General features: G+C 37.0%; 1 protein-coding gene across 5 annotated transcripts in view; it reads right to left on the reverse strand.

Moving 5' to 3' along the window:
• The window catches only part of LOC145998897 (bromodomain-containing protein 3-like), a 165,140-nt gene that overhangs the window by 101,674 nt on the left and 50,995 nt on the right, over positions 1-12,471 (reverse strand). The gene's annotated exons all lie outside the window — the stretch shown is intronic.

Consider the following 12,471-nt stretch of genomic DNA (forward strand, 5'->3'; position numbering starts at 1 on the left):
CAAATTAATCTAACTTTTGTAAAATTGTATATAATTTTGCATTAACACTTTGTGACGAAAAAAGTAAAGTAAAGTAAAAGTGTTCCCCTGTGCATAGCACAACGCCATGAAGGCGTATAGGGGGTGTGGGGGTAACGCCCCACACTTTCTTGATCCGGTCGTGAGTGGGGGTGATGTGATCAGCATCACGCCCCTGACCGCCTTTACCCCCCAGGGTTTCCCCCAGGTACCCATGTTATTCGACGCTGGGTAGGCGCCGGGGCCGCTTCCACCGTTAGAAAAGTTCCCGGATTTGAACCGGCCGGGGATCGAACCCGGGACCTTTAGCATGGTAGTCAGACGCGTTACCGACTGAGCCACCGCGGCCACTTTGTGACGAAAGCTGAATACAAAATAAAAAGATAGCTATTTTAATATTCAAAATATCTCTCATGTAATTCTTTGAATAAAGAACAATTCTGGTAGAATGAGGTATAATTGCAACATAATATTTATATATTAACATTTATAAATATTCCGAAAACTACTTTCGTTTTACTGTTCAAGGATGTGTCAATACGAATTGGGACTGCTAAATGTAGGCTTGCTCTTAAGCATAACAATATTTCTATTAAGAAATAAAAATAGCATCAATGTTACATGCAACATATTATTGTGCGTCTGTGACCACATGCAGTTGATCGTCATATAGCACCCTGCGATGAGGGCACATTTAGGACCCCACACATATTCATGATCTCTTGCCATTTTGGATGTGATGTGATCAGCATCACACTCTGGCCAACTTTAATCCCCCTCCCCACCCCCGATACCCATTGATTTGAGGCTGGGTGAGCGCCAGAGGTGCTTTAAATGGGGGGGGGGGGAAGGTCACAAAAATTCTGACCTTAGGTTAGGAATACAATCCAGGTCTCCTGCATGGCAGTCAAGATAACCTACAGACAAGACCACCACGGCTCTTGATGGTCCCAACTTAGCAAAAGTTATAAAATTTTCATCAATTTTGACATTTTCCTGCATTTTAAGTTTTTTCTTATTTCAACGTGGTCCCCTGAAAAACATACATTGGACGTTCCACTGTACACACACATACGACTAGTGAACATTCTTTGTCCAGGGTACACCATTGCAGTCCACAAATACTTATACAAGCAACACCTACCTCTAAAAATGTATACGGCAATGTATGGCAATATATACGATTAATATTATATGCTACATAGCTCATATAGATGAATGAACAAACAGAACTAATTTAAGCCCTATCATCATTTAGGTTTCTAGGCCACTACATTTTACCCTCAACTTGTTTCTTCTAAGAAACAACTGGTCATTTGAAATCAAGATAATTTGTCAGTATTTTGCTAGTACATGGTCATTCAAGGTTGACAAGACATTTCTAAATAGTGAAAAGAAATTCCGACGACCACCAAAACTGTGGTAGTTTTGCAAAGCATTCTCCATGTCCAAGCACCGCTGCCATTGTTGTGGAACTTCTCAAATTCCTTTGGCACAGAAAGAACTATGCTCATGTTGTAGACACTGCATGGCATTTTTCTCTTGTGCTTCACTTGTCTTTTATTTCTTCCCTGCCAGATGCTCTTAGAGAGAGACTCACACAACTATCAGTCACTAGGAGCCAAGTCTGGATTGTAAGAGGTATGGAGAAAAGCTTCCCAGGAATTTTGGCCAGAGCTGTTGCTGTCACGTTGGCCATATGAGGCTGGGCATTGGCATGGTAGAATGACATTTCCAGACCCAGGTAGAATTGCAGCAGGTGACCATCTCACTTGTCCAAAAAGTTCAATCCATTTTTTTCTTAGGGTCTTTCAGCATCTTCTCAAACCTGTTCTATCTTGTTTCCAACACTTGACTTGGCTTTCTTCTCCCATTCTGCTAACATGATCAACCCAACTTATATTCTTTCCTATATTATATCCTCAACTGATTCCACTGGAAGTTGTTACTCACTATTTTTTGTATTTCTAACTTTGCTTTGTCTTTTTCCCTCTCAATTCTGAGACATTTCGTTTTGGTTGGTGATGAAATGAAGAAAGGTGTGTTAAAAGCAAACTAAATGTACTATATAAAAAAGCTACATCATAATAGTTCTAGTGGAATATATAATGGCAGAATGTCAATCAATTGCATTCAAATTAGACAGACACCTAAACAGCACACTTTATTTCTACACAGCAACAAATTCTGTAGTTCATTATAATCAAACAATTTTATCTAACTAATTCATGGCAGAATAGTCACAAATGTAGATTTTGTATTATTTCAGAAACGACATATATTTTCATGCATGTCCAGAAACAAAGGGAAAATGCTTTACCTACATGTAGTTTAACCATAACAATTCTCCAATACATTCACTTTTGACAATATAAGTAAAAATAAATTTTCCTTCAAACAATACATACCAAAAATTTACAATGAACACCCAGTACTTTTACAAAGTATATGCACAGAAAAGGCACGTGTACATACCTACAATCCATATCTCTATTTTAAATTTTCTTAAAATATTCACTTTGAACATCCGATAATTTCAGTGGAACTGCAATTACACGTTTTTCACAAAAAATTTATATCTAGTGAAGGAAAATTGAATATCGTTTTTACGCTTTTCTGGGATTAGAAAGGTGGAATATATAAAGCACTTTTTTTTTAATCTGGGGTTCCACTGAATTTCCAAAATAATGTCGTGATTATAGTACTTAGCTGCTAATATTAACTGTATACTGAGATAATTATTGTTCACACTCAATTCAGTTAATTACAAACACACTTAAATAGTAATTTAGCAAGAGAACAATAATACATTAGCATCAGGTAGTTACCACAATAACAATTGCACAATATGTTTTCTAAACAGCACATCTCCACACTATGCTCTAAAAATTGGCCATAAATAAAAATTGAGGACAACATGTGCTCACTTACTGTTCAAGATTGTTTCGATATTATACGAGAAGATAAAAGTAACATGCATTTAGGGTCAATCCATATGAAATCATACCAGCTGGTTGCTTGACCATTTTTAAAAAAGTTTATTTTTTGAGTGGTGTGAGCCTCATATATTGACAGTTCAGAACCACTCTTATTTTATTTTTACTATCACCGATTTGAAGATGGCGGGCATTTTTTATCATGGCGCGCGTCATTTTCTCCATTCGTAAGCATCAGCGGCAACTTTTTTTCTCAGCTCTGGTAAGTCCTACGACAATGAGACAAAATATGTGATGTTAAGCACATTATAGGCTACAATTATATTTCTGTGTAATTTTCTAAATATTATTCCTTCATAATAAATTTTAAGGTTAAAATTGTGTATTTTAATTGCTCAAAATGACATTTTCGGACATTTTTTGGGGGGTGAAGGCAGTTTGTTTCATACTTGGATTTTTTTGTGCTCATGCTCTTTAAAGAAAAAATTGAAAAATTGAAAAAATCTCAGCTATGTGAGAGAATGGAGTGAAAGGCCAGGAACTAGAACTGATGGAGGTCATCGGATTCGTTTTCTTTAAGAGCATGATAAACTCAAGATCGCGCAGTACTCATGTCTAACACATTCATCCCCATAATATTCCCTCAGTCTCAGATGAATATCAATTTGTAGCACATTCTCTGCGTTTAGAAACTCGATCACTGCACACTACTTCAGGTGCTTCACCAACATTGCATGGTTACATGCTGCCATTTTACTCGCAATAGTTCAGCACCCCCTGGCGATAGAAGTTTGAAACCTGCAATGGAGAAGCTGAAAAGTCTTATAAGTGCAATGTATGGTTGCTCAAAATCCAAAATGCGTTTACAAGGTAACAAAGAAAATAAAAACATAGGAAGCGTTACTTTTCAGCACGCCTTCGTATATATACTTTATTGCAGAGCCATTTCAGGATTGTAATGTTGTTCATTGACATTCCAAATTACAGTTTGCAGAATTTCAACACAAAATGTTAATAAGAAATGAAATTAGGCATGCCATATTTAATGCAAAATGTTGAATTTTTCACGAGTTTTGTATCTCCTAAACCAATTAAATCTCAAACTCAAAATTTTTACTGAAGTTACTTATCCTGAAGTACTGTATTGTGTACAAATTTCAGATTTTTAAACAACTGCCCACCAGAGATAATTAACCCTGAACTTGGATTTTTTTAACAAAAAGTACATGTTTACGACCCTGTAGAAAAAAAAATATTAAAGTCTCAAGCTTCAAATAATTTTGACGTACTCTATTGGTACACAGGTACTTGCACAAAAAAATCCAAGTATCAAACAAACTGCCTTCCCCCCAAAAAAAATGTCCGAAAATGTCATTTTGAGCGATTAAAATACACAATTTTAACCTTAAAATTTATTATGAAGGAATAATATTTAGAAAATTACACAGAAATATAATTGTAGCCTAAAATGTGCTTAACATCACATATTTTGTCTCATTGTCGTAGGACTTACCAGAGCTGAGGAAAAAGTTGCCACTGATGCTTACGAATGGAGAAAATGACGCGCGCCATGATAAAAAAATGCCCGCCATCTTCAAATCGGTGATAGTAAAAATAAAATAAGAGTGGTTCTGAACTGTCAATATATGTGGCTCACACCACTCAAAAAATACTTTTTTAAAAATGGTCAAGCAACCAGCTGGTATGATTTCATATGGATTAACCCATTTACTGAATTAAGTCTGTTTTTTATTTCCTCTTCAATATCATTTTCATTTGTTACAGGGTGACTACTCTAGAACCATGATAAAATTCAAGTATAATCCCCGGTTTTCAAGGCGAACTTTCCAAAATTCAAGGGTACAAGCAAATTTTAACCTTACATATTCCCACCTCTCAACCCCCCCCCCCCCCAACACACAAATAATATATTAATATAAAGCTTACACGTATGTGCGATTCCAATGTATCCAAAATATCTAACTCAATTCAAGTGAACAAAATATATATATATATATATATATTTAATTTAGGAGTTTTTAAATTTGCCATTTCACACACTCAAGACTAGAAATACAAGTCACAATGTTACGGGATATAGTAATCTACGAAAAATTGTTAATTGGATAAGAAATTCAAAATTACCTTTTAAACTTCAAGATATCTTATCTTGCAATAACTTTCCATCTGTCTGCAAAGGGCATCAACAAAGCAAACGGATTGAGAGAATTTATTTCATTTTGCATGCAGCTTTCCCCCCCCCCCCCCTTCCTTGCTAAGAATAAAAGCTAAACTGCAAAAAATTTGGCTGAGGGCACTAATAAGTAAGTTTAAATTTAGTGGGATTTGGATCAATAAAAGTTGCAATTTTTCACGTCAACAAAGAATAATTAAGCCAAATTCATACATAATTCCCAGGGTGAGTAGCCACCCTGTGTTTTAGTACTTCTCCTAAGTACTTGAATTTGAAAACTGGACAGGCTGTCTACAATTTCATAAAAATATCAAAAATAAAATTCCCAGACTTTTCCAGGCTTTCCAGAACAAGAACCACAATTTTCAAAACCAAATCTTTAGGGCAGTTTGTGTACATGACATGTGTAGCTAAAAACTCACATTTAGAATTCCATTCAACCAAGATTTAGGATGTATTCACGTCACATGTAAAGGTAACAATTTCAATTATAATATAAATAATATATTTACTATCACCCCTCCCAACAAGGAAGTGGTAAATTCCAATACACTAATTGGACTACAGTTCTAGATGAACAAAGCTCAAAACAAGACACCAATTCCTGAAATATAATTTGTCCACAAAAAATTTAAAATTTCTCTTCTTTCTCTATTTTTCTTTGTTCAAAAATCTATTTTTAGTGCACCACTACAAAAATTTCAATTTTCCACAACACGAAATTTCCCTGACATTTCCAGAATCAACAAAATTACCTGACTTTTCCAGGATTTCCAGACTGGTAGACACCCTGACTGATTCAAACGAGTTATAGATAATTAAATTTTGATTGTTACCTAACACTTGGTTTCGGTATGTAAGCATATATTTAGTTCTCTCTCTGCTAACTGCTTTTAAAAAATTAGCATTACTCTCCATTGTATTTACATCATTCCCTAGTAAGTCTACATCTGCATATGCAAACAACAGAGTCAGACCATTTAATGTTACACTATGTGGAAGAAAGTCATTGGACACCACATGTCAGCGGATACCATCAGTTTTCTTGCAATCAATAGGAGGTCGGTCCGCCTTTGGCAGCGATAACAGCAGCCACTCGTCGTGGTAAACTGGCCACAAGGTCGTATAGTACACCGAGTGGGATTTTCCACCATTCCTCCTGCAGTACAGTCACCAACCCTGGAAGTGTAGAAGGGCGAGTAGATCGCGACCTCAATCGGCGCTCCAGTTTGTCCCATAGATGTTCGATAGGGTTGAGGTCAGGGCTCTGAGCAGGCCAATCCAGTCGGCAGTCGGGTGACATTATTTTCGACATACCACTCCATGGTAGCCCTGGAAACATGACCAGTCGCATTATCGTCCTGGAACACACATTCTTGTTTAAATAGAAGTGCCACAATGTGGGGAGCATGGAGTTGTCGAGAATATCTCTGTAGGATGGAGACGTCATGTGGCCATACACCAGTACCAGTGGACCCACGCCATGCCAGCTGAACCCCCCCCCCCCCCCAACATGCCACCACCACCATATTTCACTGTGGCCACTACACACTCGGGTAACAAGACGTTCTCCAGGTAATTGCCATACCCACACTCTCCCATCTGATTGAAACAGTGTGAAGCGTGATTCATCGCTCCATAGGACCTTCAGCCATTCCTCCACCGTCCATTTTCTCCAATCTTTGCACCAGCGTAGTCTCTGCTGTTTATTGTTTTTTGATATCAGGGGTTTATGGGCAGCAACTTGACCATGATAACTGAGCGCAAGGGCCTCCTTGTGAAGCATCTTGGTCGGAACAGTCAAATTGGTCGCACTTTGAAACTCTTCTGCAATCGAATGCATCGGACGGGTACTGTTTTTCCAATCTGCCTCTTCAGCACTCTCCTGTCCTGGTGGTCCTATTTCGTGGTGCATTGCTGCAGTGTCCCTTTTCCTTCCACTTCTTGATGACAAGGGCTACAGTTGATTTGGGGACCTGTCGGACATCAGCTATGCTACGTATACTCATGCCTCCTATGGAGCAGCCTATGATCCCTCTTTCAAACATGCTGAGCTCTTTCAGTCATTTTATCAGCGAATGATCTGAGAAGCCTCCTGCTGCCATTTATATACCCGTCTGTACTCTTTTTTTCCACGAGGAGTTAGTTTCAGAGTTGAAACCGAGGTGTCCAATGACTTTATTCCACATAGTGTATGTAGTTCTTCTTTAGCTTCTTGTACCTTCCTAAGAGCAAAAATTAAACAGCAATGGAGATAATGCATCTCCCGGTCTTAACCCATCATGAATTACAGAAGATTGCCCACAATAAAAATAGTTGACTTTGAACCTCACAACTGGCTAGTAAATAACCTTGCGCAGTGTTCGAAAAATTTTCTTCAAAGCTAGGTGCCAGCTCTGAAAATCAGACGCCAGGAAACCAGCTACTAGCAATTGTGCATACTACAGTATGTTTCAAGAGTCGCGCAATCCAAACTTTGAAAATGTATATCATGAAAATCGTAAGAGATATTTACACCGGGTTTTCTGCACTAAACTAATCCTGTAGGCTATCACTGGGTTCATAAATTTATGTTAGCATTTATTGAAATAAATGCAATTACATTGTTTTAAAAAACATTGTTAATTTGCTGAAAACATATGAGAAATGATTTCCAACAATAAATACCAACTCAAACAATTTGTGGGATCATTTGTTGGTGTTTGACTGGTTGTAAAACAGTTGCTTTATGAGGTACAGCAGAAGCAGGTCATTTTTATTGGAAAAACCTCTTGCACCTGAGTGTAAGAATGAGTAGTAAAATACTATATAAAAAAAAAGGCTCAGTAGTGGCGAAAGTGAGCGAAGAGAATTCAATGTAACCAGGGGCAGCCTAGGATTCTATCCGAAGTCCTATTTTGTCACAAAATCTTGATATAAAATTTTTCACGTAAATGTATAGCCAATACTTAAGACACATGTTGCATGCGACTGTTGGCAATATTTCGACCTGCTAGTGTTGCCATATACGGAGATATGTCCCAAAAATGGCACTTTTCACTCAACCCATAAAATCGCCAGTCAAAAATTCATCAAATGTTGCACATGACCAATATTTGTCGCAAATGACAGACTGACATGGCATCAGTCATCAAAAGCCTAATTATGACCCTTCGATCATTTCTTACATATTTTTCTTACTCAGTTCATTTGAATGCTGCTTTCCGTCAGTTATTAATTTATATAATTTTTTGTACGGAGTAAACTGAATTTTAAGCATTGAAAAATTTCTCATTGGATGAGGCTTTATTATGCAGAATACCCGGTGTAGATCTCTTACGGTTTTCATGATATACATTTCCAAAGTTTGGGTTGTGCGACTTTTGAAACAATCTGTATAAGATGCTGAGAATCACGGTATTCAAAACATCACTAAATTATTTGAGAAAGCAGGAAAGGGGGGTTGGGGGGACAAAGGGTAAGAAATTGTTACTGACTCTATGGAATGTTCACAACGTTGACAAAAGATCACAGTCGCCAGGCTGAAATTTTTAGTCGCCATGGTGACCTGGCCACCGGGATTTTTCGAGCCCTTCCCTTGCGCCTCCACCGATTGTGTTCGATGAGGCTGCCACGGGCCAGAACGATCGCCCGGCAGCATAGTTTCCACTGTAGCAAACTCCTGCATAGAATGGGAAGGGGGATGTCTCGCCATACCCCTTTGGCAACTTTCAGACATATTAATACATTTCATTATTTACCCACTTTTTCAAAAGTGTTTGTCTGATGTGAAAAAAAATGATCTGTAGTTGATTTGTTACGTTTAAATCCACACTGATAATCTTCAATAACTTCATAAGCATGATTAGTCTTGTTAAAAGAATGTTAGATAATATTTTATATGATGTTGAGAGAAGAGAAATTGCCCGGTAATTATTGCAATTCATTTTACCACCTTTTTTAAACACAGGAACAATGTTGGATTCTATCCACTGCTGAGAATTTCTTCTTTATTCCATATTAAATTAATTTATGAATTTGACATTAACAAATTCCCACCATATTTAATTAACTCACCTGGTATTAAATCAATGCCAGGAACTTTGTTATTCTTTAGCCTTAAATATAGCATCTTTAATTTCAGTCAAGTTAGGTTCTGGTACTAAAGGTTCTGCTGTATGTACTTCATTCACTTCTAGTTTATCTCCTACATGAACATTTAAAAAGTCACTAAAGTGGTTCTTCCATCTATTTAAAATCTCATGTTCGCTTGGATCAGACAAAAATTCAGTTTTTATCTTTTATCAAATTTACTTTGGGTTGCCACCCCTTTTCTACATCCACTTGCACCTTTATATAAATCTCTGGTATTTTTAATTATGCTGTTTGCTTCAATTTAGTTAATTTTGTTTTTTAAGTAATCTATTTTTTACTTCTAAACGTGCGGTTAACTCCTTGCTTTGTTATAATTATTTAAATTTGTATCAGAGTTATTAAACCACTTATTCTATATAAAAATCATCTTTAGTATTATCTTCCGTAGTATAATTTTTGTTCTACAATTACCTTCTCCTGGCCACCTAATTTCCTAGACAGCTACTACGTCTAATTTAAACTTAACTGTAGACTGAAATGCCCCAAGCTGGTAAAGGCTAAGAAAATTCCAGGTACCTAATTTAAATATCCTTATTCCTACTGTACATCCTATCCTTAGTCCAGGGACCTCCCAAAGTACTCCCACCTGGATATTCAGATGGGGGACACTTTTACCTCCGGAATATTTTACTTTGGGAACAATCATGGCTTCATGTTGCCGTTTCTTGACAACTTTTTTACAGTGCAGAGTTGTCAGCTCTATGATTAACCCCAATATAAATGGAGGAACACACTTGGTGCTGGTTGGTGGATTCCTCGGATCTAGCTGGGAGAACCACACAGTAGTTCACCAACCCCACCCCAATTCTGCCAATTGTGGAACGCTCATAGAGACATGATAGGACAGCTCTATAAATCCAAACAGAGCAAAATTTTGACCATTTCACTCTGTTGGTTGACTAACTGCAGTGAACAAGCCACTAGGCGATGGAGTAGTCACATCCCTACGCCTCACTTTGAGCACTAGTACAAATACAGAATTTGAACCAATCACACAAAAATGATTTACAATATTATGAAAAACATAGAGGTATAGGAAGCAGAATTAATACCTTTTGTATTTTGCAACACTTACCTTTTCAAGAGAAAATAGTATTTTTATAAATTATTCATAACTTTCATATTTCAGCTTAAAATATCCAAAACATATTCTGTACAAAACTAACTTGAAGAGCAGACCAGGCAAAATATATTTGTGACTAACTTCAAATTAATAATAATTGTTCTTACCTTGATGAGAATTACAAACCTATCCAAACTTCCAAATACAGATCACAACTTTTATACATACAAGACAATAATAACAGAAGTTGGTTTTGCCACCTTCTGAATGTTAATATGAGGGAAGAAGATGCTCAAAATGCTTGTTGAGGAAATTTAATTTTCATCCAAAATATTTTGCCACGAGACTGCACAATGACAGATGTACATGGTAGATAAATTACAAACAAGTGTAGCACATAAGCTCTATACCACTTTCAATAAATGTTATTGTGCATTGCAATCAAAATTAATATGATGACAAATAATACATCATAGAAATTTAAAGAATAGGATCCTATTACAGTATACACACATTTTTTAAATGGTATGAATGACAAATCACAAATCGGTCTTAGGTAAAAGTACATGCATAAAGTTGCACAAGATTTGCTTTAGTGCAAAATAGTAGCATTTGCAATTTGCTTTTTCCTACTTCAACAGATAATTATGTTTATGATGGATGATGAAACAGGTAAGGTCCAGGCCTTAGACGCAGATGATTTTTAAAAATCCATTACAGCCTTACCATAATAAGGATGAATATGAATAGAACAGAAAAAATGGTACATTACGAGGGTCACTATTTATATTTTGAGCCTAACAATGAAAAAACAGGAATTTGGCATTGAAAACTGCTTTATTGTTTTTCGAAGTATTCTCCTTTATGGTCAATACACTTTTGCATTCGTTCGAACCATTTGTCAAAGCAGTTTTTCCAATCTTCTTGAGACACCTCCATAATATGGTTTTTGAATGCATCAACAGCATCTTCCACCAACGATAATTGTTGTCCACGCAATTTATTCTTGACATTCGGGAACAAGAAGAAGTCATTGGGTGCCAAATTAGGACTGTACGGCGGATGACCCATCAATTAGATTTTTTGACTGTTCATAAAGTCGGTTGTTAGACGAGATGTGTGACAGCTGGCATTGTCTTGATGAAGAATGATCCGACGGCGTTTGTTTGTTTTCCGTATTTGACCGAAGACCTCTGGCAAACAAATTGTTGTGTACCATTCAGAGTTGACAGCTCTATGTTCCTCTAAAGGCATAGTTGCCACATTACCAGTTATCCCGAAAAAACAGGCGACCATTTGTTTCGATGTGCTTCGAGCGCGAACAACTTTTGTTGGATTGGGTTCATCTTGAAACACCCATACAGTCGACTGCTGTTTACGTTCCGGCTCATATGCATATATCCATGATTCGTCACCTATTACAATCTTATATACGTCTTTTGAAACACCACGATTGTATTTATTAAGCATTTGTTTGCACCAATTGACGCGAGCGTCTTTTTGAGTTTTTGTCAAATTGTGTGGGATCCAACGAGAACATACCTTTCTCACAGCTAAATCATCATGTAATATTTTATATATGCTGGTGGAACTAATGCCTATGGTTGCCTCAATCTCACAGTATGTCACATGACGATCTTGCAGTATTAGGTTTTGCACGGCATCAATGTTTTCTTGAACAACAACTGATTTTGGACGACCTTCGAGAATCTCGTCGGTGAGTGAATGGCGGTCACGATTAAATTTGTTATACCAGCGTTTCACAGTGGCAAAGGATGGGGCTTTATCGCCAAATGTGGAAGTAAGTTGATCGATGCACTCGTCTTGATAATCCACGTCGAAAATTGTAAAAAAATCATCCCACGAAAATGTTCATGAGTTAATTTCATTTTATTGTTGTCGCGCAATCTCCAAGGCAACATAAACAACACAAATGAAGCTATTGACAAAACATTTGAAGTACGTTATGGTCAATAATGCCAGACAATTTCGTGCAAACGTCAAATCGCGCCTAACTTCAATCAGTGTTGCCAAGGCTCAAAATATAAATAGTGACCCTCGTAGAAACTGTTGTATACAATAAGTTACACAGCATGTTCCAAAGACTGATGGATTTCAGTATTCAA

Source organism: Lepisma saccharinum, chromosome 14 (genome assembly GCF_977018435.1).
Source record: "Lepisma saccharinum chromosome 14, izLepSacc3.1, whole genome shotgun sequence".
NCBI lineage: Eukaryota > Metazoa > Arthropoda > Insecta > Zygentoma > Lepismatidae > Lepisma > Lepisma saccharinum.